Source organism: Arvicola amphibius, chromosome 1 (genome assembly GCF_903992535.2).
Source record: "Arvicola amphibius chromosome 1, mArvAmp1.2, whole genome shotgun sequence".
Taxonomy (NCBI): Eukaryota; Metazoa; Chordata; class Mammalia; order Rodentia; family Cricetidae; genus Arvicola; species Arvicola amphibius.
The window spans coordinates 12,362,118-12,387,931 of NC_052047.1; the positions used below are offsets into that span (position 1 = coordinate 12,362,118).

At 43.9% G+C, this 25,814-nt stretch overlaps 1 long non-coding RNA gene across 3 annotated transcripts in view; it reads right to left on the reverse strand.

The window, feature by feature from the left end:
• Positions 1-20,185, reverse strand: part of LOC119815518 — a 30,363-nt gene extending 10,178 nt beyond the window's left edge. For all 3 annotated transcript variants that reach the window (XR_005285526.1, XR_005285527.1, XR_005285525.1), the window contains exons 1-3: positions 20,073-20,185; positions 11,757-11,846; positions 7,809-7,912 (exon numbers count right to left, since the gene is read on the reverse strand). This is a non-coding gene — a long non-coding RNA (uncharacterized LOC119815518). The remainder of the gene's footprint in view (positions 1-7,808; positions 7,913-11,756; positions 11,847-20,072) is intronic.
• Between the last annotated feature and the right edge of the window lie 5,629 nt (positions 20,186-25,814).

Sequence of the window (25,814 nt, forward strand, 5' to 3'; positions counted from 1 at the left end):
TACAAATGTCTGTATTTTAATGCTTCAATTATAATATATGTTTTATTATAAAAATCCCCCAAGTAATTATACTTTTTGTGGACCTAATATAGTAAGAATAAAAGATTTTGCTCATATTCCTTTATTTCTTTGTTTTTTATAATATAGACTGATGGTTTCCTTATCATTCTTGTCTATCTTCTATAAAGCAATTGTAAAGATCTCTCTCTCTGAAAAGAATTAAAAACATGAACAGAAGCGATTTCCATGATAGCAACTGAAACGGTCTTAAAATTAACGCTTGCAGGAAACCTGACCTCATCTGATCCTATTATCAGCTGAGTACCACAGGCCAAGGTGCGCAGTGGTCGCAAGCTGTCTCCTCCTGCTCCATGTTTTACGTTTTCCCTCCAGTGCTCTGTCCTCACAGAGCAACATTCTCTAATGACAGCACAGACTGGACCTATTTAGTGAGCAGCAGCTGCTCTTCTGAGCTACTTCTCTGCAGAGGACATGCCCCCTAAAAGCAGGTTCTGACAGACTCAGACACGGGACAGTCTTCATATGCTGCCCAGTGAAAGAGAATGGACTTACAGCAGGGGACATGCGTTCATCTGCATGGTGACATCCTCCAGCCTCTGGCTCTCCTCTAGACCAGCTTTGGTGTGAGGCCCTGGACCCAGAGCACAGAGACTCCGGGCCACTACTTACAGGGGATGTGTCCTGGTCTCCCTTCCATATACATTTGATTCATTTTTGAGTCAGGGTCTGATGTAGACTAACCCAGCCTGCAGTCAGCTGTGTAGCTGAGGCTAGCTTGAATCCTATCCTGATGCTGCCACACTCTGAATGCCAAGGGTAGATGTACAGACCACCACGGAAACAATTTTCCATGGAATTTCATTCTATTCTGTTAAGAGAAGTTTGTGTGCAGAAAGCTACTTTCTGTAGTTTGTATACTGGAAGCTACTGATTGAAATGGGAGGTGTGATTTCTAAGGTCATCCAAATCCTTAGTGGAGGTTGGGCTTAATCCATCCCTCTATTTCCATCACATGGAAGGTAGAGGCAGGAGGATCAGAAGTACATGGATGTTCTTACTACACAGGCTGTTTGAATCCAGACAGGAACACAAGGGAGACTGTCTGAACAGCAACAGAAAGTCCCAGAGGAGTAGAATCTGACTCCCTGGGTGTGGCCACTGTTAGGCCTTTTGGAGACCGCGCTCTGTGAACCTGGTTCACACATGTCCACACAGTGACCATAAAGGAAAACACCCAGTCCAGATCTCTAGGTTGTTTCTAAGGCTCACACACAGTCCAAGTCGACACACAAAATATTCTTGCTTGTCTCCTCACATGAACATATTTAAGACACTGATTTTGAGCCCTGACTGGTGACATAAGAACATGAGGCAGGAGGGTTGCAAGTTTGAACAAACCCGACCTAAGGAACATGAGTGACCTCTAGTCTGGGATGAGTAGCAAGACCCTATCTCAAACCCCAAATCTGTGTGCAACAACGCACACCTCTTAGCCCAACACCCTCAAACCTGAAGCACATAAGTATAAAATGTGGACTACATATTGGCTTCAATGAGCCTCGGCTGCAGAGTAGGACTCTCTGTAAACACCAACTTACAAAAATGAACAAATGGGTTGATTAACATGAAGTGCGATGTATCTCAGTGGTGGGTGTTTGCTCTCATGTATGAGGCCCTGGGGCTCTGTCCCCAGCCTCACCCACTGTGAAAAGGTTGTGGACTTTTCAGACTTGATGGTTCAGCTCCAGGGCTGAGCACTAGGATGGCTTATAACTGGTTCCAGGTCTTTCTCTCTATACCGTGGGTAACCTAAGGATATGAGGAGTTTGTATACGCAGCGTGCTTGGAGATACAGATCTACAGGAATCGTGTGTATTTCACACAAAGTATCGCTTAGGAATCATTGCTAACTTTTAGTTCTTAAGATTTTTTTGTTTTCGTGTGTGTTTGGGTTCTCAGTTTCTTCAGACAGGATCTGACTCTGCTCAGCCTACTTAACAATACCCAGGGACTCAATCTCCCTCCAAAACATGGTTAAGTAACTTAAGTAACTTCCTTAAGGATCTGAATTCGTTCTCAGAACAACATGACTGGACATTATAGTGTATCCCTGTAATTGAATCACTTTGGAGATAGAAGTAAAGATTCGGAAATTCAAGGTCATCCTAGCTATGTAGCCAGGTCACCTGAGAGCCCGCCTCAAAGATCAAGGAACTTACAAGGAATAAGTATCGTTTTTACATGCAAGGCAAATGCTCTACTTCAGAGTTAAGCCCCAGCATGTTAGAAAATTTGTGGGGTGTGGGTGGTATTGTTACTGATGTTTCCTGTTACTTGGTTTCTTTAATGACCTTGAATGCTTTATCCCCATCTGAGGGCTCCATCTAGGCAAAGTATGGCCTCTTTCCAGACACATAACATTGAACCTTCACTTTCCCATGTCATGGTGTGTCATTTTAGCTAAAAAGCTATTTATTTGTGATGTCTTTCACATGCACCTCTATATTACAATCATTGGTTTTGGTGATTGTTCTTCCAACCATTTTCAAACAAATATATAGTATTTATACATGTGTATGTCTTTTTCCAAAATATTAAATAGGTTCATGATTGTATAAGTTCTGTATGTTTTTTCCACCAAACTGTCATGATCAATTCCCAAGTCAGCATATGCAGTTCAATACTTCTTAAAACTGGATGCAATGAGCATCCAATTTTCAATTAAAAATGATTTCCCATGTAGTGAAGTCTTTGGTGCCCAGTTCTAGCTCTTGTAATCATTCCAATGAGAGGAGTTATCTCCTTATACAGTATTGTAAGTATTTTTGTTGACAGGATATCTAGCAGTGCAATAGAGTCCTATCAAATAGAGGAACTCAGGTCCAGAGGGCAAAAATCTGGTCTGGGTCCAGGTTCAAACCATAACCGATGCCAATGGTCATAAAATGTCCACGATCCCATCAGCTGCTGTTCTGCTGGTTCAGTTAACAAGGAAGGAAGGACTCTTGCTTTGTTAGTACGATTGATACATTGTTTCAGAATAGTGTGTCAGCCAAGGCAGTAATTGTCATGCGTTTTCATCCTGTCACTCGCTTCATAATATGGTTCTTAAATGTCAGGGACATTTTTCTTGGCAGAATGAACACTTTAAATATATTTGCAGAATAGAATTGAGCTCCTGGGACTCCAGGCTCTTTCTTTCTTCCTCTTCTTCATTTTTAATTCACTCCTCCCATACTCTAAAGACATTATTTGATTGCTCTACCAGTCTAGCCCGTGACATGGAATATAATAACACTCAACATTAGAGAAGTTAGGGGAGATAAATGCTCTGTTATGTAAATGAGGCTAAATAATTAACAGTACAACAAGAAATGAATGCCAGGTCTGTTTGGAGGTTCTCATCGTATGTGATATTGAACTGGACTTGATGGGTGCATAGATACTCATCCAGTGAGAACAGCATATGGTCGAAAAGAGCTGTGTGTAGAAGGGCTCAGGTTCTGAAAATGATCAGTGTGGTCAGAAGAATAGCTCAAATTTTCAAGTTCTGTGCTTTTTTTCAAAGGGGAAATTACTCTTGGATGGGCAAGACAGGAGGATGGGTATGGCTAAGTGTTGATTCCAGAGCCTAAAACTATGACCCCAGAAGAGATGAGAGGAAGCCTGTTTTTATTCTCTTATGATAATAAAACTAACGCAGGGCAAAGGAAGCCTAACCTCCGGGCTGCAGTTTCATCAGTTAGAGCTTTAAACACATCCACCAATAGGGGGCACCTGGGAACCACAGAAAAAAGGAGCATGCCTGACTTGAGACCAGGACCGTCTTTTTACAAATCCATCTAAAAACTGAACCGTCTTTCTTTCAAGCAAGCTCTAGTTCTCAAGGTCAGGACAGCAGATGACTAGACCCACCAGGGCCGCAACTCATCAGAAAGACAAAGGGAGCTTCAAGGGCTTTGCTTGGACAAAAGTAAAGGACATAAAGGTAACAGCTGATGAGGTTAAGATCAAGTAAAATGATCAACAGATGGGGGACAAAGACAACAGTTTTAACACAAGTGAAGGATGAACAGATCAGAGCAGGTGAGCAAGACAGCCAGGCCACTTGGGAGGGCAATGACCGAGGTATTAACCACTACCAAGAAGAAGTAGAAGAAGACATGGGCAAAGATGTGACCTGATGAAAGCAGGTCCTATGAATTCAGGAGCGATTAACATGCATGTAGACTAATAATGCCTAGGACATCAATGGGAAGAGATTCCACAATGGTTTGCTCTCATCTTTTATCATAATTCATGGCTTTGGAACCAGATCTGGGGTTCACACCCCAGCACTTTTTATTCATCCTCTACAGAGGTACCTCTGGTTAAGTAGTTGAGAGGTGTGGCTTTATTTCTTAAATGCCATCTCAGATTTCAGACACCATAAAGAATGCTTCAAGCCCTGAGTGACCTACTCCGCCCTGTGATGTCTTTATTGGTCATGTAGACGGATACGAACACAGTCATGACTCAGCTCATGACAACCTATCATCTTGCCACACCACACACTTGTGCTCACCTAATAGAAACCCTGCATTTCCCAGTTGACGTCAGAGTCTGTGTTTACAATAGTCAGATAATGCTTTCTGTGCTACAGGAAGTGAGTATTTCCCTAATACACCTAGCTTCCTTCTGAGCAAGGTAAGAGTAACATCCTCCTGACTACGGTTAAGGGTGTAGCTTTTTGCTCTTTAAAAATGACACTTAACCCCTTGCTAGCACCTTAGGTGAGACATTCCAACTGAAGAGTCTTCATTAAGTTACTTGAATTGGATGCAGAACTATCTCAAAAGAATCTAAAAATGAACATTTTAGTAGGTGGCGAGAATAGGGAAGTGACTTAACCTAAGGCTCTTACTTTTTTCTCTGGGATAGTAGCTACCTTATATGATTGTTCTAATGACAATCCTGACACAGTATGTTCGAGTTCCGATTAAGAGTAGAGGCTCAGCCCCTATTATCTATTGTTTTTTTCTTTCCACACACATACACTTTACACCATTAGGCACGACCCTGGTCTGCTTCTCTTATACTCACCAACATGGCCCCACATTTTGGGATCAATTAAAATGCACATAAAACTAAAAATGTCTATGAAATCAGAATGATCAGAAGCATCTAGCCTCACTATTGTCTGAAGCAAAGTGGTAAGATTCAAATGAGTAGGGACAGGAGCCCTAACCTATGATGGCAAGAGTTGCAGAGAGTGGAATAAAATCAGACAAGTCTGAAAAGCCAACAGCCAGTGGCCCATCCTCCCTCCTCCATCCACCTGCCAATCAGTCAGTGTGGCCCATCCTCCCTCCTCTCATTCTTCTGTCTCAGGCTCCACCATTTCTCTCAAACCCAGCTCATTTTAAGGTTTTCCAGAAATTCAAAGAGCTTCGACACAAGCACAAACTAAATGTAAAAAGAGATCCAGGAGGATGTGGAGAGAACAGAGCCAGGAGAGACCCCAGCCGTGGAGCTAGGCTGTTAAAGTCTGCTTTGAACTGACCACAAAGGCAAGAGAGCTACAAGTGTCAGGACCTAGTATAGAGAAAAGGAGCAGAAAGCAGTGATCCACACTGGGAATGTCTCCGCTGTGCGCTGCGTACACTGGATAGAGTGAGCTCTGACCTTCACCCTGAAGAGTTTCTTTTAAGTTGTGCAAACTGTCAGCACCCAGGCTGGGAACATGGCTCCTTAGTAGACCTCTTGCCTAGTTCCCTGGGAAGTCCTGGGTCAATCACCAGCATCACAAAAACAAAAATAAATAAGTAAGTAAACACACATCAGAGTTCCCTATCGTGCCTGTGGCATGGGTATAGTCCTTCTGCTTTCCAGCTCACCTGGACACTTGTGTCTCCTACTGATTGGTCTAATGAATCCTCCTCACCCCTGAAACATGAATAGGAACTTACAGATAGTGGGCATTAAAAAAAAAACAGACTGGCACACACGAGCTAGCACTCAGTTCTTAACTGAGCAGACCCAGCTGATAGGGAGTATTCCAGAGACATACCAGCTCCCACGATAGTGAAATGCACGCAATCTAACGGTTTAGAAGCAAAACCATTCCTGCAAAATCAGAGTCCATGCACTCTTTTTTCAACTTGGCTCTGTGACTTGTGGTTGTAATTTTGAGTTATCTATAGAAGAAACCATTCACGCAAGTCTTCCACGTTCTTAGATAAAGCAAAACAGCAGTTGGCTTATTACCTCGCCAAGTAACAAACTGAGACAGCAGGTTAAATTTTTTTCTTTTCTAAGTCTTTTTTGAACTGAGTCAATAGACTCCAAGTAGTGACGTTTTGTCTACTTCTCAGGTTAGGCGTCTAAACTAGCTATTTCCACTGGCAATGTTGCTCACACAGGAGTAAATATGGGACCGTCTTTATCAGTAGGCCATATGTGAACAGCCAGTCTTTTAGAGTGTCTTTGTTTGAAGTGATGTTTGCTTGCCTCAAGAAGTGATGATTAATGCCAGGCAGTGGTGGCACACACCTGCACTTGGGAAGCAGAGACAGGAAGATCTCTGTGAGTTTGAGGCCAGGCTGGTCTACAAAGTGAGTTCCAGGACAGCCAATGCTACACAGAGAAATCCTGTCTTAAAAAAAATATTTTTTTAAAAAAATGATTGGCATTTACAGATTGATCTTTAGGGTTTTATTTTATCACTTGAGTAGTGGCTCAAAATCTTTTCTTGGGTAAAACACTGAAAATCTAAAAGTTGAAGGAATTATAGCTTTGTGATCTGGAAGTTTGTAATTCAGAGATTTGAACCCACCCCCATAAAAATACCACGAAATTTCTAAGAGTTCTACTTATTAAAAATAGTAACTTCAACCGGGTGATGGTGGTGTACACCTTTAATCCCAGCACTTGGAAAAAGAGGCAGGCTGCCAGACTTGTCTACAAAGTAAGTTCCAAGACAGCCAGATCTGTTACACAGAGAAACCCTGTCTCCAAAAACAAAAACAAAAAATAGTAACTTCAGAATAAGTCTGAATTAACTAAGGATCCAGACCCCATGACTAGACTCGAGAATGCAGTGGGTCAACATCCAAGTTGTTGGCTCAGTACTAAGTCTGACCAAATTCTTGGCTGCCAGATGTGTCATCAGTATACCAACTGACAGAACTTCCAGGCCCAATCCTCCGGTCAGAGGGATGAGAACACACAGGATGACTAGCTCCCACTGTTCACAGGGTTAAACAGTGGGGAAGCATTTCTCCTGGTGAGCTGCATCCTGTAGGAGAGCTTCTTCACCCAGGGCACTTCTGAGAATGATGGCTCTTGGAGAAGCAAAAGCTGAATTTCAAATTTGATTTTTTTCTTCTTTTCCATTTTTTTTTGTTTGTTTGGTTGGTTGGTTTTTGTTTCGTTTTAGTATTGGTTTTACGAGACAGGGTTTCTCTGTGTTGCTTTGGAGCCAGTCCTGGAACTAGCTCTTGTAGACCAGGCTGCCCTCGAACTCACAGAGATTTGCCTGTCTCTGCCTCCCAAGTGCTGGGATTAAAGATGTACACACCACCGCCTGGCTTCTTTTTCTTTCTTTCTTTTTTTTAAGGTTTATGGATTTTTGAGTACTTTGTCTGCATGTACACCTGTACACTGGAAGAGGGCATGAGAGCCCATTACAGATGGTTGTGAGCCATCATGTGGTTTCTGGGAATTGAACTCGAGACCTCTAGAATAGCAACCACTGAGCCATCAAGTTCCCACCCACCCAAAATGGATTTCTTATATTGAAGTCTTACTTTTTGGATCAATTATCTTCAACCTTTTTCTACTTCTATTTAACTTCAAACAACGCTTCAGGCACCAATGCTTCAAGAGTCCAGATCTCATCCTCCAAGCGACTCTACGGTAAGAGAATTGCCAGTCACGACTCCTGCATCTGTAGAACAGAGTACCTACTTGAAGCCCTGAAGGGAACTCTCCACCAAAGGGCAGAGACGGCAATGCCACATAATCCCATCCTTGTGCCTGTTTAACACTTTCAGGTTTATTAAGTAAAAAGATATTTGGACAGAGAGACCTGGGGCTGAGATGCTTAATCTGCAATTTTCCGCATAGTAACTAAGCCACTCTCGTCTGGACAATGAACATATCCATCCAACAGTGTGTTCTTAAGGAGCCTGTCAAATCTCCTGGGACAGATTTCCCATAAAACCAAGGAAATCTTGTAACCCTCACACACTCCTAATTACTCCATCCATGGAGCAAGGGGGAACTTCTTCCTCATCATCCAATCCACAAAACCTGGTTCTTCCTCTATGGGTACCTCTGTTCAGATGAATTAAACAGGTTAAACAGATGCACGAGTCTTGGCTGGCAGTTCTCTTGCCATAGTATCTCTTGGAGGATGAGAGCTCAGCTCTTAGAGACTTAGTGCTTGTAGGGATGCTGTTTTTGGATGAGCCAGCGAAGGACCTCACAGCCTAAGATGAAATAAATACATCTCTACTACCTTCAGGTGGGAGATAACAGACAACTGGTTATGTAATTAGTATTTCTTGCCAGACATTTATATGCATGAAGGTAAAGGGAAGCTTAAAAGCCACACAGTACTTGGAGTTCAATCAGAACCATTCGTCAGACATCAGAAAGAATATCAGCTTCCCTCGAGATAATCTCGCTCAATCTCTGTTTCCCTCCCGTGGCATCAGGCTGCTCTCTGAAGGTCAGCTTTCAGACACTTTCTACCATCGTCCAAGCCAGGTTCTAGTGTTTAACAAAATCCAAAAGACTCCAAGTAAATATCTGTGGAAAGCCGGTTACAACCTGGCCCAGAACGGAAGATAGGGATCGCTGGACTTGCTTTCAACATAAAATCTCTAAGCCTGTTAGGGCTTAGAAAACAGAAAAGGGAGCTTGCTGGAGTAGTAATTGTTTGGGTTAAGGCTTCACCCCAGCTCCTGGCATCTCTATACCCAAAGAGTCTGGAATGTTTGGGTGGAAGTGTTACCCCAGCTTCTGGCATCTCTATACCCAAAGAGCCTGGAATGTTTGGTGGAAGTTCCATCTCAAGCTTCCCACCCCTGGGAGTTGCCTCAGTCCAGACTCCACCTCCCCCCCCCCCCAAAGAAAGCACACCAATGCTCAAGGCCACTCCCACAGGGCATTTAAACTGCCCCCCAAGAGAACAAACACGTGGTTTTAGTCATCCTTCCTGGTCTCTTCTCTTGGGGTGTGGGGGGGGGGGGAATTGGAAGGCCACGCAGGAGTGTTGGTATCCATTAAACCTGGGCTTTTTCTAATTCAGTTTGAATTGGTCTGATTTAGATTATTGTGTAGGGTGAGAGGTTTATTGGGGCACAGAAACTTTTTAGTAATTTGTAATTAAACAGAAGTAGAAAAAGTTTGTAGGTAATTGTAAAATTAGGGCTACAGAGTTAAAATTTTAGACGGAAATCCAACTTTAGCTTTTCCAAGAGGCAAAAACTGGACTCTCAGAAGTCCCAGTTACTAGGGACTTTCCTCCATCTGCGTCTCCAGAGAGGGCCTAAAAGGACGACTTCAGGGAGCTGCTGTGACCTCCTACACGGTATTTTCCACAGCCACCAGGATTAGTTCCCCTTCTTTTGAGGCCTTTAACCGGTTTGCTCAGGTTCCCCTGCCTCTCGGCTGTTTCACTTCTGCAGTAAGCTAGCCAAAGATCCCCTGGAGACCGACCAAAGATCGGTCCTTCCCACTCGCTATTCCTAACCAACAAAATCCCCGTGAAGACAGAGGAGCCTCTAAAAGCGGGGACTGCAATCTCGATCATCCAGACCAGCCCACACCCACTAGCGTCAGCAATCCAGCCCACAGAACTGTTTCGGATGACCAAAGGCCCGCCTTCTTGTTTGGTCCAGACCAATCAGAATGCCTGGGAGCTACACGAGCTCTACAATTGGCCCCTGGTTGCCCAGGTGAAACCAGGCTTCCAAAGGAGCCAGGTTTTTCTCTCTAGGCTCATGATTTAAAGAGACGGACATTGCTCGCTCGTCTCTGCACTGCCGCATTTAAAGACTGAGTTCTTAAAAATGTTCTTTAAGGGAACAATTCATTCATTTTTAAAAGGTTGCTGAATCCAATTCCCCTCCAATACCTTATTCATTTTATTTTTGGTTTTTCAAAACGGAGTTTCTTTGTGTATCCCTGGCTGTCCTGGAACTAACTCTGTAGACCAGGCTGGCCTCGAACTCACGAGATCTTCCTGCCTCTCTCCGCGTGCTGGGATCAAAGGCGTGAGTATCTATTCTCCAGATACTGGTGTTGAGAGTTAAAAATCCTTAACCTCAGACAATGCCAGAGGACATTGTTGCTCACCTGCGGGTCACTCATTCGTTGATGGACTCAATGGTATTATTGATTCTTAGGGTTCAACAAGGAAGGAACCTAGTTAAGACTTGGGGTCTTGTCTGTTGTGACTGCATGAAGGAAGTATGAGAGTCCCCAGCCCACAGGAAAAGCGGATCCCATGTGTGCATTGGAGGAAAAAAAAACCCACTGGTTTATATTAAGAAACTATTACTCCAAGCCAATATAAAAACATAATGTAGCGAGCTGGAGAGAAGGCTCAGTGCCTAAGAGCAGGGGCTGCTATTGCAGAGGACCAGGTTCGATTCCTAGCACCTATATGGTGTCTTACAACAGCCTAGAGCTCTACTTCAGGGGAGTCTGAAATCCTCCTTTGGCCTCTGTGAGCACATGTGGTGCTCAGACACACCCAGGCAATACAGCTATACACATAAGGATTAAATTTTCAATGTTTTTTAAAAGAAAGAATCTAGTTACAAAGAGACAATAAATCTTCCCTAGAAAGGACTTTCAAACAATATACCTATGTTCTCCCCCCAGAGGAGGTAAATTTTAGCCCTCCCCCCATTCGGTATACGTGGGTCTCAGCACACAACGAACATAATAGAAAAGGTTTGGGAAACACAGTGAAGAAACCCAGCAAACACATTAGTCCTGTGGACCAGGTCAGTGTCACCACGGCAGGTCATGCTTCACCCTGTGGTATACTTCCCTAAACAACCACAGGGAAAACACAGACCTGACCAGCTAGACGGCCAGTCTACAAACTCCTCAACAGCTCTTTCAAAAGAAGGTCATTCAAACTTGGGTCCAGGGGTACCCAGCACTGAGGAAGCTTAGGGAGGAAGACAGCAAGCTCAAAGGCAGACTGAGTTACATAGTGAGACCCTGGCTGAAAAAAATGAAGGTCGTGAAAAATAAGGAAAGTTGAGTAAAGGAAACAGTCAAAGAGACTGTGCTGGGCGGTTCTATCTCAATTGGACACACACTTCAGAGTCATCAGAGAGGAGGCGGCCTCAACCGAGAAAATGTCTCTGTAAGACTGGACTGTAGGCAAACCATTTTCTTAATTAGTGATTGACAGGGGAAGGTCCAGCCTATTGTGGGTGGTGCCATCCCTGGCCTGGTGGTCCTGGGCTCTAGAAGAAAGCAGGCTGAGGAAGCCATGGGGAGTAAACTAGTAAGCACCACCCCTTTATGGCCTCTGCATCAGCCCCTGCCTCCAGGTTCCTGCCCTGACTTCTTTCGGGGATGAATGGTGATGTGGAAGCCAAAGCCAAGCAAACCCTCTCCTTCTCCAAGCTGCTTGGGCCCTGGTGTAACAATGGCAACAATAGTAGCAATAGTAACAATAGTAGCAATAGTAACAATAGTAGCAATAGTAGCAATAGTAACCCTACCTAGGACAGAGCATGCCCAGACATGTTGACTAAATGCAGTGGTGTGTCCTGCTTAGGATCCCAAAACAGAACAGCATATCATTGGGAAACCTAGGGAGATGGAAACAAAAGGAGAGCTTAGTTCTTGGTATCAAACAAACACAGAGGTCTCAGATTTGCAAATGATCCCGGTGGGGTCAAATGCCAACATGCAGGGGAACTGGCAAAGGAGGTACAGACTTGCCACTATTCCTGGAACTTTCCTGTGACTCAAAAATTATACCAAGTAATAAACATTTGTTTCAAAAAATTAAAATAAAGAAATAGACTTTTGGGACTGGAGAGATGGCTCAGTGGTTGAAAGCACTTGCTATTCTTACATAGGACCCTGGTTCAGTTCCCAGTGAACTCCCATGGTGTCTCCCAACTCTCTGAACCTGCAGCTCCAGGGGATGCGACACTCTCCTCTGACCTCCACGGCACCAGAATTGCACAGGGTGCACGTACATACAGACAAAACACTCACACTCATAACATAAATACAGAAAACCAAATACACTGCTTTCAACACCACCTCCTGTCCGTGTCCTAGCTTTCCTCACTAGAATAAGCTAAAACAAAAGTTCAAAAGGCTGGGGGGATAAGTCTCCCGGCTGCCTGGAGGACAGAGGCAAGAGAGGCAACAGCAGAGACAAGAAGCCGGCTGGAACTCAGTCCAGCACCAGCAAACCTACGCCTGGGTGCAAGTGGATCCAGTCTGTTCTTGTGCCGCCGCTGGCACCTTCTGGAAATCCTCTGATCCCAGCCACTCACTTTCATCTTGTGTTTTCACATGTCTGTGCTCGGAGACAGGGGCTCTTCTTTGGAAGCCAGGTGGCATCCACTGGTTTGGGAAAAAAATGCTCAAGAGGCATGTGTTTAAAATAAAGTCAGCGACAAATTTTAAGACCATCCACTTCAGGACACACTGTCCGCAGTGGTTAAAAATATGTGATTTGTAATTGAAGGAAAAAAACTGGGTTTCAATTCTGAGCTCTACTACCTACCGGCTATGTTGACACTGGTCAGCCGGTCTAAGCTTCATTTTCCTCATCTATAAAATGGAGATGAAACCAGGGCTTACTCACAGGACTGTGGCTGTGAACAGCTCGCAGAGCAAACAGAGCTCTTATTATCCAGATCTATGTGCAATACACATCCTGACTCAAGGCAAACAGCAATCCAGTTCATTAGTCCTCGGGCTCCACCTGAAGAACTGGAGCCACGGGAGGATGAATATTGGCTCAGGGTAACAGAGCCTAAACCCAAGCAAGCTCGTTCTAGAATGTCTGCTCTTAGCAGGCTGTGTGGCATTGCGACTACTGTTGTCAGTAAAGAAAAAGAAAATGAAAGGGAAAAAATAATCCCAAAGGTTGAAGGTCAGATCTACTGAGAGCTCTGAGTAAATAAAGCAGTTCAGGAATGAATCTGGAACGCCACCAGATTCCTGAGTGACAGCCAACAGGGGCTGCATTTGACTCAGTGGCAGGGAGGACTTTACATCTAAGATCACGTAACTGCTCCCTAGTAAGAGAATCCTGCTCCCATCACGCTTATCCCAGGATTTTCTCAGTTCAGTTCCTAGACAGACAGCTCAGAGACCAGGTAGGCCAGGTCACAACAAAATACTAGACAAGCCTCTGACGTTCAGGAGCCAGCCAGCATTCCAGTTAGTCATCCTTCTTCAAGGCCAAAGGTCAGGGCACTAGAAGAAGCCTGGGGCAATGTTCTTGAAGATTCCACTGCTTTCCAGACTAGATGGCACATACAAGGCACAAACTTGACTTAGGCTCCGAATTTGACTATCCTATCTCCAATTTGCTACTTAAATATTCAAAGGTGTCATTCTTCTCATGATTCTTTAACTGCCTTTTCTCCTGTGTAAATGGTTTGACAGCCTTTGTTGGAAATGAGGAAACTCTGATCTAACCTGATGAGGTAGCATTTCTCATTGTAATGGTTCACACTGTCAGCTAGATAAGACCTAGAGCCACCTATACCCTAGGTCCCAGGGAGTCAAGCTGCTGGCACGCTTGTGGGGATTGTCAACACTAGGTTAGGCTCCAGGCCTGCCTTTGAGGGATTGTCCACCTTAGGTTAATTGAGGAGGGGAGGCTGTCTTAGTTATGGCTTCTATTGCTGTGAAGAGACACCATGGCCACGGTAGCTCTTATAAAGGAAAACATTTAATTGGGGTGGCTCACTTACAGTTTCAAGGGTTCAGTCTATTATCATCATGACGGGGAGCATGGCGGCATGCAGGCCCATGTGGCGCTGGAACTGAGAGTGCTACATCTTGCAGGCCACAGGAAATTAACTGACACAGTGGACAGTATCCTGACGATAGGAAACCTCAAAGCCCACCCCCCACAGTGACACACTTCCTCCAACAAGGCCATATCCACTCCAGTAGTCACACCTCCTAATAGTGCCACTCCCTATGAGATCATGGGGGCCGACTACATTCAAACTACCACAGAGACCCATCCTAAAAATGGGGCACCGTTCCATGAGCTGGGGTCCTGGACTGAATGAAGAACAGACGCTGAGTCCTAGCTGTCACCCCTGTTTCCCAACTGTGGATGCAATATAGCCAGCTGCTGCTGAGGCTTCCCAGGACTGACTGCGCCCTCAGACTGTGAGTCAAATAAAGCCTCCCACAAGTGGCTTTTTTTTTTTTAAGGTATCTTGTCACTGCAGCAGAGAAAATCACTAATGCTGGCCAGAGGCAGAGTTAAGACCAGACCCTTTTTTGGAAGAATTCCAAAGTCTTGCTGGGGCTGCCAAAAAAGTCCATTTAGAGGGATGTTCTTGCCCTAGAAGTTATCTTCGGGATGCTCTAAGACATGAGGAAAATCCATACTCCTATTTATGTCATGGCTTTGAGCCAAGGCAAACTGCTTTGGAACATTAATCTGACCGTCTTTTTCCCCCCATCCAAAACCTAAGGCACTGGAGGAAGAAGCAGGGAGGAGAAACATGTTTTGCACAGAGAATAGTTGTAACTCCAGTTTCCTTAGCTGGGTCTGAACTTAACTATTCCTAGGAGCCCACATTGCATTCTGATGATCGCAGGCCTGCTGAAGGGGGCACAGGAGCCAAGGGAGCAGGTGGACGGTAGCCCTATCCAACACAGCAGGCAGAAATGCTGCCTGGGCTCTGCATGTTGGAAATTAAGATGCATTGTTGCCCAGTTCTCTATTTGAATGAGTCTGCTGGTGCCACAATTGCAGATATGCAGCCGCATTTATTCTATCTTACAAGCTAAGATGGTGCTGAGCTGCAGAATGTGTGTACCTCGTTGGAATACAGTTAGTACTTCTGTGTCCTTCCTCCCCACTTTTAGCTAAGGATATATTTGTATATCCCTGTTTCAAGTGAAAATAGCTCTTGTATGTTCTACAGTAGTGGTGCTGCTGTTGCCCAGCAGAGACTTATCTCATGGTCCTTCCTGCCTCAGCAAATGCTCTGAGCTCCCCTAGCTTACGGACCTCATTTGCTCTACCCTCATTTGTTCTTATGACCTTCTTGGGCCAGCTCTCTAGACCACTGAGTGTACACTGTGTTTAGCGGGACCTTCCAAAGACACAAAACCGTTCCCTGCTTCCCATCGTGTTCATGACAAAGACAAAATCCCAGCCAGGTAACCGATCACTAAGCAATCATTCAGACGCCATCGAGGTTCTGAGCCCTTTCAGTTCTCTTCCCAGCACTTCTTCCCAATGTGCCTCCATCTGCCAGAACATCCTCGCTGTTTCTCTCCCCCTTCCACCTGGCTAATTCCCACTTGTGATTTCAAGGGCCGAAGCAGGCTTTGTATTCTTTACAATTCATTTCTCCACCTAGTCTACTTGGCTACCACATCAAATATGCACTCACTACAGTGGGTGGCTTATAAACTCTGTAATTTTATTTACCTCAGTGCTAGAGGCTAGGAAACCAAGGTGAAGGCATCATCAAACCATTTTATAGTGAGGGAGGATGCTCTTTGGTTCACAGATGGCACCTCTTTGTTGTGTCTTCACTTGGTGAGTGATTGGAGCAAGAGAAACACCTTGGGTCCTCTTTAATAAGCCATCTATCCCGTTCATGCAAGTTCTGCCCTCATAACCTCAAAGCCCCAATGTCATCACCTTGGGGTGAATATTCAATACATGAATTGGTGGTAGGAAAGCTAAACACCTTCAGACCATAGCTAGTTCCCAAAGACAATCTCCCTCGTATGCTCTCGGAACACAAATGCTGCTGTGGCCCTCACACCCTACAATATCTCCATCTTTTTCCTTCTTTGTTTCCTTCCGGCCCTGGACTCAAGGACAACAGACTCCTGTTTTTCTTACTTTTAAAAAAAATTATTTAAAAAAAGAAAACAAATTATCTTTTTTCATTTTACATACCGATCCCCATTCCCACTCCCTTCCCTCCTCCCATTCCCTCTACCTTCTTCCCACCCCACCCCCATCCACTCCCCAAAGAGGGCAAAGTACGTTGCTCCATGGAAAGACCAAACTCCCCCCCCCCCCCACTATATTCAGGCTGAGCAAGGTATCCCTCCAAAGAGAATGGGTTCCAAAAAGTCAGTACAAGCAACTGGGACAAATCCTGGGGCCACTGTTAGTGGCCCCGCAGTCTGTCCTAGCCATACAACTGTCACCCCCATTCAGAGAGGGTCTAGCTTGGTCCTATGCTGGCTCCTTTCCTGTCCGGCTGGAGTTGGTGAGCTCCCATTAGCTCAGGTAAACTGTTTCAGTGGGTGTCCCCATCATGGTCTTGACCTCTTTTGCTCATATTCTCATTCCTCCCTCTCTTCAACTGGACTTTAGGAGCTCAACCCCAGTGCTCTACTGTGGGTCTCTGGCCCTGTCTCCATCAGTTGCTGGATGAAGGTTTTATGGCGGCATTTAAGATAGTCATTAATTTGACTACAAGGCAAGGCCAGTTTGGACACCCTCTTCACTATTGCTTAGGGTCTTAGTTGGGGTCATCCTTGTGGATTCCTGGGAATTTCTCTAGTGCCAGGTTTCTTGTTAGTCTCATAATGGCTCCCTCAATCAAAATCTCTCTTTCCTTGTTCTCCATCTCTGAAGGACAACAGAATCTTATCTGTGTATCCCTCCAAAAATCACGTTCAGGACTGGAGAGGCATATTGTTCAGTGGTAGAAGACTTCCCTAGTATGAATGACTAAGACTCAAAACTTAATCCCTGGTACCCCCAAAGGGTGGAGATGGGCCTGCCATTGAGATGCATACCTTTAATCCCAGCACCTAGGAGGCAGAAGTAAGCAGATCTTTGTGAACTTGGGGACAGCCACGGCTACATAGTGAGACTTTTTTTTAACAGTTGGGGGTGCTGGAGATGTCACTGTAATGGTAGAAAAGGTAATGCCTTGTATACATGAGCCCTTAGGTTCGACCCTTGGTACCAAACAAGCCAGGTATGGTGTAGGCAGCTCTGTAACCCAAGCACTAGGCAGATGGAAGCTGGGAGATCAGAACAAGGTCATTCTGGGTTACACAGAAGGCTTGAGGTCAGCCTGCACTATATACAATCCTATCTCTAAAAACAATACAAAACAAAAGACACTGAAGGGCTGGAGAGATGGCTTGGAGGTTAAGAACACTTGTTACTCTTGCAGATGACCTGGATTTTGTTTCCAGGACCCACATGGTAGCTTGTGTGTAACTCTAGTTCTGGAAGACCTAACACCTTTTTCTGATCTCCTCAGGCATTAAGCATGCACACACGAGATATACATACATTCAGACAGCGATCATACAAATAGAATAAAAATAAATAAATTTTTTTGTTGAGCAGTGGTGGCACATACCTTTAATCAGGAGGCAGAGACAAGTGGATCTCTATGAGTTCGAGGTCAGCCTGCTCTACAGAGCGACGTTCCAAAGCTACAGAGAAACCCTCAAAAAACAAACTCTCTCTCTCTCTCTCTCTCTCTCTCTATATATATATATATATATATATATATATATATATATATATATATATAAAGAAAATCCTCAAATCTCACTTTGAGGAGATGGTGCAATGATTAAAGCACTTGCTATTCAAGTATGAGGAGGGGGATCCCCAGATTAGATTGGCTGGCAAGACTAGTCATCAGGGAGCTCTGGGTTTGATTAAAAGACCCTGCCTCCATGAATAAGGTGAATCCATAGCACCAAATAAACTGAGTGTGGTAGCAAGTACCTATAATCACGGCATTGGGGAGGTGGAAGCCAGAAGATCAGAAGTTCAAGGTTATCTTTGTGATACACAGCAAATTCTAAGGCAGCCTGGGCTACACAAGACCCAGTCTCAAGGTTTTTAAAATTTTTTAAAAAGGTAGGCACAGCCGGGCGGTGGTGGCACACGCCTTTAATCCCAGCACTCGGGAGGCAGAGGCAGGCGGATCTCTGTGAGTTTGAGGCCAGCCTGGTCTACAAGAGCTAGTTCCAGGACAGGCTCTAAAAAAGCTGCAGAGAAACCCTGTCTCGAAAAACCAAAGAAAAAAAGAAAAAAGGTAGGCACAGCAGTGCACACCTTAATCTCAGCACTCAAAAGGCAGAGGCAGGTAGATGTCTTTGAGTTGGAGGCCAACCTGGTCTTTACAGGAAGTTCCCTACAACCAGGACTAAATGGTGAGACTTTGTCTCAAAATAAATAAATTCAGAATATGAACAAAGGAACATGCTTATCTTTTCAGTAGCTGGTAAGCAGCTTGGTTCTAAGATAAAGACTTTGGTCACCCAACTGTGACAAAGAAAAGAACCATAGGCTGGCACACAATTTTCTTGCAGAAGAAGCACACAGCTCAGGATCACGAAGGAGGAAGAGGGAAGGAGAGGAGGCTTGGAAACAGTCTTGGGGGTAAGAAAGAGTGGGAGGAGGGCAATAGCTGAGGACCAGGAGAAAGACTTAGGAGGAAAAGCTCAGTCAAATGGGCTTTTTCCTGTGAAGAATGGGTGTTCCTTAAGAGGCATCTCCCTGTGCCTATTCCAGGAAAAGATGGGACAGTCAGTATGGTGGATTTCTGAGCAGAGCTAATGGGGGACTAAGGCTAGTGTAAGCAACTGTACAAGGAAATCACTCAACTAGTCCACTCTGTGGGTAGAAAGAGACGTTTATTGGGGAATCGAAACTGCCAGGGCTGTCTCTCCATGTGTGTTGGGAGGAAGGGAGCAGAGAGAACAGCAAAAGACAGGAAAAGTCCTGTTGGTTTTAAGGGGACATTGTTGTGATGCGGTGGGGGAGGGGCGCATGAGCCTGGGAACTACCGTGGGAACTCTGATCTATTATAGCCTTGTTTGAGTTAATCAGGAACTAGATGCCCATTGCCTGAGGCGGTTGGCTATAGGGGGCAGATAAGAGAAGTAATAGCTTTTCCTGACAAACAGAAACTCGCCCTACGAGATTTCTGAGGAACGCTGAGTTTATCGGCTAACAATCCTTCTGTTTACCCAGCCAGAGTCCAGCTTGAGCTGAGCCCAGACCGCGTCATTTAGGGCACTGTCAGCAGCAATGCCATTTTGGGGAGTATTCTTTGGACCTAACAGCTGCATCAACATCGCTACTGAGTAGCCAAAGGCAAGGGTTTAACAGTAAGGGTATAAACGGAAAAGCTCAGGGAGCTCAGACAGGTCAGGTGTTTAACTGAAGTCAAATACCAGAAGGGACAGGATCAAGCCCGAGGGTCTCCTTACGGGACAGTTTCGTCTGTCAAGCTGCCCTCTTTCCGTCACATCCTTAAAGGGCTGGCGAGGGACTGGTGAATGTGTCCCTCCGTAAAGACACAAGCAACCGTTCTGTCATGCGTTTCTTTTATAGATTCCTACTAAGACAAAGGCTACAGCTGCAGGGCACACTGTATGTCACAGGCCTTGTGGGTGTTAAGTTTCAACCCCCTGGCAAATGGCTAAAGTGCCTATTTAATATATCAAAACAGACCCGGCCACCAGGTTCTCCCATCATCCCTCAGTCCGTACCTGTTACAGGCTCTGGCAGGCAAACCCCTTCCTCCACCATGAATTCTCCAGCCCAGAGGCTGGTCTGCCCTTCCCCGAGGCTCTTCCCTATAGAATCCAGACATTTTGGTTCCCCAACCCTTTTGTACCTTTGGCCTCCTGGCTGCTGCACCTGGTGTCCTCTCTCCCTTCTCCCTGCCCCTTCACCTCTCCCCACAGGGCCCAGCTCAGCCAGGTCCTGTCCAGTTTGAACTCTCCCAGAGAACTCTGAGCTCCGCCTCTGGCTATGCTCTCTTCTGGGTCTTCCTTTCTCCCCAAGAACTTTGTTCTACACATACCTAGTAGCAGTCACGTCCTTTCCTTTCCTTTTTATTCTCTTTTCATTCAGGGTGGATCATCTTATCTAATCAGAGAAACTCCAGGTAGCTCCTGTTCCTCTCCCACTTTACAGATGATGAAACCAATCAGAAAGATGAAGCAACTTTTCCGCAGTTCTAACTTGTGCACTGGAAATCAGAATCCAAACTCAAGCAATCTTTCGAGATAATCTCAACAGCCACTCTGAACACATTTACTTGCTTTAAGCGTTTTTTTGAGAAGGGTGGGGTTAGGAGCTGAAGAGATGGCTCAGTGGGTAAAAAGGTTGCGGCATAAGCAACATAAGCATGTAAGGATCAGTGTTTGTATCCCCAGTACCATATAAGAGCAGAACACAGGGTCCACATCTGTAACCCCTGCAGTGCACAGTGGCCCACATCTGTAACCTCTGAAGAGCACTGTAGTCAACATCTGTAACCCAGCAGAGCACAATGGCCACATCTGTAAACCCTGCAGAGCACAGTGACCCACATCTGTAACCCCTGTAGAGCACAGTGGCCCACATCTGTAACCCCTGCAGAGCACAGTGGTCCACATCCTGCCCTGGAGAGCAGAGACAGGCAGACCACTGTAGTTCGGCCACTCTAACTGTAAGGAAAATGAGGCAGACAAACTTGATCTACACAGGCTGAGACTGCCGTGTAGGATCAGTGAGGGGGCCTCAACCTTTCCTCGGGATGAAGGCTAAGCACATTTAGAGGTGCTGGGGACATGTAGATAGATAGATAGATAGATAGATAGATAGATAGATAGATAGATAGATAGATAGATAGATAGATAGATACCATGAAGTTATAGCTAGTGTATGTTTGTGTGTGTATGAGTGTGTGTTTGAGTCTCTGTCTCTGTATATTTATGAGTCTCTCTCTCTTTCTCTCTGTGTATGTATGAATCTCTTTGTCTGTCTGTCTCTCTCTCTTTGTGTGTGTGTGTGTGTGTGTGTGTGTGTGTGTGTGTGGTTTGACTGGGAGTAGGACTGGTCATTTTCGATACACAGGCCTGTTTTTTCCGTAGGTGGAAAGAAACAGTCAGGCAGGGGTTAAGCCATTCTTTATGGCTAGGGGCTATTGCCTAGGACAGCGTGACTCAATTTCTTATGACCCCAGGCTATTACCAAACACCAGCCAATTAGTGAACTCCAGGTTTATTGAGAGACTCTGCGCCCCCCAAACTAAGGTGGCCAGTGATAGAGAAAAACACCCTACATCAGCCTGTGGCCTCCACACGTGCAGGCACACGTGAGCACCCACAAAAACATGCAAACGTTTGCTGCTGATGCTGTGTTGTTTTATTTCTGTTCTGTGGCTCTTTGACTCTTTGGGAGGTTCACCACCCAGCTCCCAAACAGCACACATGGAGGTTTATTATTACTTATAAAAGCCCAACCCTAGCATGATGTGTTTTTCCCAACTTTTCTTAATGAAAATTATTTCATCTATATTTTGCTTCTGGGCTTTTACCTTTCTCTATTTCTGTAAGCTGTTCTTTCCTTCTTTCTTTTCTTTTCTTTTCTTTTCTTTTCTTTTCTTTTCTTTTCTTTCCTTCTTTCTTTTTTTTCCCAGCTGAGTTGCTAGTCTCTTCTTTTCTCATTCCTTGATCTTTTTTGCTTCCCAATCCCTCTTTTTTCTCCTCTGTTTATTCTCTCTGTCTGCCAGCCTGGCCTATCCTTTTGCCTACCTTGTTATTGGCCATTCAGTTCTTTATTAGACCAATCAGGTGTTTTAGACAGGTAAAGTAACATAGCTTCACAGAGTTAAATAAATGCAATATAAAAGAATGCAATAGGGGGCTGGAGAGATGACTCAGTCGTTAAGAGCACTGACTGCTTTTCCAGAGGACCCAGGTTCAATTCCCAGCACCCACATGGCAGCTCACAACTAAAGCTGAACATGTAAAAGGAGGAGGGGGACACAAGTCAAATAATCACAAGCTAACTCCAAAAGAGTATTTTAACATTATTTTTATAGTAAGAGAAAAAGTCACAGAACAGAAATAGGGGGTCCAACCTCAAGGTGTGGAATATGGGAACAAGAGAGAGAGAGAGAGAGAGCACTGGGCAGGTGGGTGTTTTTTTCTGGATACCCAAAAAGTCACACCCAAACCTGGTCCAGCCTCCTAAAGGTCATTGGCTGACGGAGGTTCCCCATCACCTTCCCCTTTCTAAATAAGAGAGTTCCAAACCCAATACAAAACTATATACACTAGGAACAGATATCAAGTATAAAATTAGAATTGCAACCAGCACAAACAATATTAAGCAAGGAACATATGATAATGTTTTAATAAACATTCTATCCCAAGGAGTCTAAGTCTTACATTGGAAATGGTTGGCTATATCATAAGAGGAAGGTAACTACAACTATCTAATCTTCAGCCCCATCGAAGGCCCAAGAAGGGAGATAATATTACTTGAGTAGGCAGGAAGTGCAATCAAGCAGCTTCCAAGCAGCTTCCAATCTGTGCAGTATATGAAAGAGACAACTGGCTACCTGAGCAATCACCCAAAGTCTCATTTGCAATGTTGAAGCAACCAACTTTGGCTAAGGCCTAGAGTAACTGACAGACAGGAAAATTTTCAGAACCGTCTTACCCAGTCTTGGCAAGGTTTGGCAGTCTTTTTCTTGTATCCTTGCTTATCTATTCCAGACACCATGCACTTTGTCAGTATGGGCAGTTCCTTACCCAAAGGCCAGTTGTGCCAAGAAGAAAACAAACTCCAAATGGATTGTCTTTGGTGCTCAACGTTCTCTCGGAAATAGATCAGTACTGCCAGGAGCAATTGTGTCTCACATCAACAGAACCCTAAGTTATTTAAATGCCATATTCTAAAGATCTTTGAAGTTGTTGAAAATTACCTATCTATATAGAATACAATCTCTATGTATCTAAAAAACTTAATTAGTCCTACTATAAGTATAACAAACATGAATGACATTGACCTATAATACTTAATACCTATATAACTCAGAGACTAAGACTTCACTCATATCAGAATGAATATTAAACAATCTTTAAACAGCTGTGCAGTTAATGAGGACAATAACCTCAAAATATAAACAATGTATAAGTATCTTGATCAGAGGTAGAAATATATAATGCAATATGATAAATATAGCCTAAAAATTATATTAATATACAAATGTCTTAAACAGAGGTAAAAACATGCATGCATACCATCTGACACAGTAACTTTGCATAAGTGTACAAATATTATAAACAGAAATAGGAACATATTCAATATAACAAATATAATTTGAACTTGTATCAATATACAAGAATCTATACCGAATGTAAATTGTCCATAAATAATAGCTCACAAGTATTCACTCTATTATTCACTATTATTATTATTATTAGTGTAAGTTCACATTAATCTACCTATTATCCCATTCAATTTTCCCTCCTTTTTTTAATTTTAAGGAGATCTCTTGGTCTACATAATTTCCATCCCAACCCCCAACCCTATACGAGTAATAATCAACCCCTAAATGGTGTCTCTAACTTTGAGGACAAACTTTGTTGGGAGAGGGGACACATGTCTTCTAGAATTGCTTTTAGCTGTTATGGAGACGATGTGGTTTTTTTTGGGGTTTGTGTATGTGTGTGTGTGTGTGTGTGTGTGTGTGTGTGTTCTTATGGGCTCCTGTAAAGGTAAAACAATGGTTAAGTTTCAAGATTACTGTCTTGTATAATTCTAAATGATCTCTGAATAGTTGATAGGGTTTTTTTAAAGTTCTTATTTGGAGTTCTGGCCAGAACATTGTGAGAAGGTGCACCTTGGCAGCTGGTACCCAAAAACTGGTCTTATAGTAGTGCAATCAGAATCATGATGTCATCTCGACCAGATGGAGTTGTTGTGGAGCCCCATCTTTCTTTTGGAAACTTTAAAGATTACTGCAGGAAAATCTACTGTTCATTGTGGAAAACTTAAACATTATTTATATAGACACATATTTACAATTTAGACAAAATAGGCATGGAGAAAAGTAAAAAAAAAATTTTTCTGTCCCATACCAGATGACTCCTGACATGAAACAGAAACTCTGAATTTTTTTTTTAACAACATGCTTGGAGTTAGAGAAGGATAGCCATTGTCCAACTCCAAAGCCAGCTCTGCATACATGTATTGATCTCCTGTCCTCATAAGTCATATTTCTTTTTGCTTGGTGATCCTTTCTGTGTAGTTATTTTTTCCTCTTTAAACATCTAAAGATCCAGGATCTCTTGAGTTTTTGAAGATGTATATTTTCCTGTAAAGACAAGACCAGAACCCTGTCCCAACCCTATATGAGGTTTTCTTACCATCCGTATGGTTGTCAGCCCTGTGGATGAGTCGCCATTTCTCTCTATAGTGAATAATACACAACTGTCTATAACTCCAGTTCCAGGGGATCTGACACAATTCACAGACATATATTCAGCAAACTATTTATACACTAAAAGTAAAAAAATGTTTTTTTAAAAAAGAATGCAACACATCTTTGCATCATTAAAACAAATGTTCCACAAACATAAGCATAAACAAACATAATACCTCTTAAAATAATATTCCACATGTTAGCACATACACATACATACATACATACATATATGCAAAACAAAAAATTTTTAAGGGAAAACAGGGGGAGGATTTATGCCTTTTAGAATGACCTACAATTGGAGGGCAAGTTTGAAATGGATTGCTTCCAGCTCCAAACCTCAGGCATCTGTCATCCGGAGTCTGCCGGCTCTCAACCCCAGCCTCCCCCATCCCCAGGCCTAGCACACAATTGCTGCTGGAGCTGCTCTGGAGGCTTTGATGTCCTACAGAGTATCCCGTGGACAGCATGTGTTAGCAGTGGTCCTCCCGCTGTGAGATCAGCAGTCTCTCAGCAGGATAGCTGCAAGCCTAGGAGCTTCCTGTTAGAGGGGAGGACCTGCTAGGAGGGTCTGGTGGAGGAGGTATCATGTTCCTAACAGGAATTTACCTTTCATTACATTGGAATCCATTGTTGCTACATCCTACAGGACTGGTGGTGTCCTGCCTTCATCCGGGATGCTTTATGCTCTAAAATACTGGTTTGGCTGTCTTCAACTTTCCCCTAAAACACTTTATCCATAGATATCAAAGCACGAATTAACATTGTTACTACATTCATGAAGGTTGAGAAGGTTTTGTTATTTCATTTTATGGACAGTAATAAGATATTACCCAGCAAAGTACATGACTTATGTCAAGATGGTCCACTCACCAGTGCTCCTGATTTCAGGTCAAATCAACTCATCTCTCAAAGACAACCTTGTTTCCTTGTCCATAAGACCAATGCCATCCTTATCGATAAGATAATCTACCAGTCTTTTAAAGCTACCTATTGAGTAAGAAACCAGCAATTCCAACCCTGTAACACATGACATGTATAATCATGTGACAAAAAGAGGCCAAGTTGAAATCACAGTTCTATATCTTTTACTATCAGGAGGCTTGGTTAAATTGCTTTACATATCTGAGTTTTGGTTTTCTGTAAGATGATACATGTGCTGGCTGCCTTCCTGATGTAGCTCCCTTTTCTGTCTCCTATAGCAAACACAACTTGTTTCCGCATGACTTGTGTGTGGACATCACATGTCCAGTCAGAATACCTGCCTGTCCAGATTCTCCCTGCTGTGGCGGTGTCTTCTATCCAATAGGTTAATGAATCAGAACATGAGGTTTCGGGAGAGCT